The 970-nt window shown below is 66.8% G+C and overlaps 1 protein-coding gene across 3 annotated transcripts in view; it reads left to right on the forward strand.

Moving 5' to 3' along the window:
• Positions 1–598: 598 nt before the first annotated feature.
• The window catches only part of LOC131093583 (calcium/calmodulin-dependent protein kinase type IV-like), a 20438-nt gene continuing 20066 nt past the window's right edge, over positions 599–970 (forward strand). For all 3 annotated transcript variants that reach the window (XM_058040810.1, XM_058040811.1, XM_058040812.1), the window contains exon 1: positions 599–694. The gene's annotated coding sequence lies outside the window, so the exon portion shown is untranslated. The remainder of the gene's footprint in view (positions 695–970) is intronic.

A 970-nucleotide genomic window follows, 5' to 3' on the forward strand; every position in this document is an offset into this window, starting at 1 on the left:
CATTCCCAGTGCCATTCCTGCCATTCCCAGTGCCATTCCCACCATTCTCACCATTCCAAGTGCCATTCCTGCCATTCCCACCATTCCCAGTGCCATCCCCACCATTCCCACCATTCCCAGTGCCATTCCTGCCATTCCCAGTGTCACTCCCAGTGCCATTCCCACCATTCCCAGTGCCATTCCCACCATTCCCACCATTCCAGTGCCATTCCTGCCATTCCCAGTGCCATTCCTGCCATTCCCACCATTCCCAGTGCCATTCCCAGTGCCATTCCTGCCATTCCCAGTGTCACTCCCAGTGCCATTCCTGCCATTCCCAGGGCCATTCTCTGTTCCCACCATTCCCAGTGCCATTCCCAATCTCTTTCCCACCATTCCCAGTTTCATTCCCATCATTCCCAGTGCCATTCCCAGTGCTCCCAGTGCCATTCCCACCATTCCCAGTTTCATTCCCACCATTCCCAGTACCATTCCCACCATTCCCAGCGCTATTCCCAGTGCCACTCCCAGTGCCATTCCCACCATCCCCAGCCCATCCCCAGCCCAGCCCCGTACCTCAATCCCTCTCCAATCCCAATCCCATCCCCTCCCACCTCCCCGTTTCCCCCCCGGCCCCCCCGTTCCCATCCGGTGGGCGACGGCGTCACCGTGCGGCGGCTCCGGGCAGCGCCCGCGCCCCCCGACACCGGGAGAGGTGAGGAGGGGGGGGGTTCCCGGTTCCGGCTGCTCGGGGGGGGGGCACAGCGCGGCCCCGGTGCGTGCGGGGCGGGATGGGGTCCGCGGCACCGGGGGGGTTCCGGTGCTCCCCGCAGCGGGGCCGGTTCTGCCGGTGCGGGCGGGGATTCGGGGCCGCCCGGGCTCCCCCCGAGCACCGCACGGGTCCCGTGGCCCCCGGGGGGGCTCGGGGGGGTGCAGTGGCGGCGCCGGGCCGGGGGGTGGCACGGCCGAGCCAGGCGGGAGCCGCTGATGC

The sequence above is a fragment of the Melospiza georgiana genome, chromosome 26 (assembly GCF_028018845.1).
Source record: "Melospiza georgiana isolate bMelGeo1 chromosome 26, bMelGeo1.pri, whole genome shotgun sequence".
Taxonomy (NCBI): domain Eukaryota; kingdom Metazoa; phylum Chordata; class Aves; order Passeriformes; family Passerellidae; genus Melospiza; species Melospiza georgiana.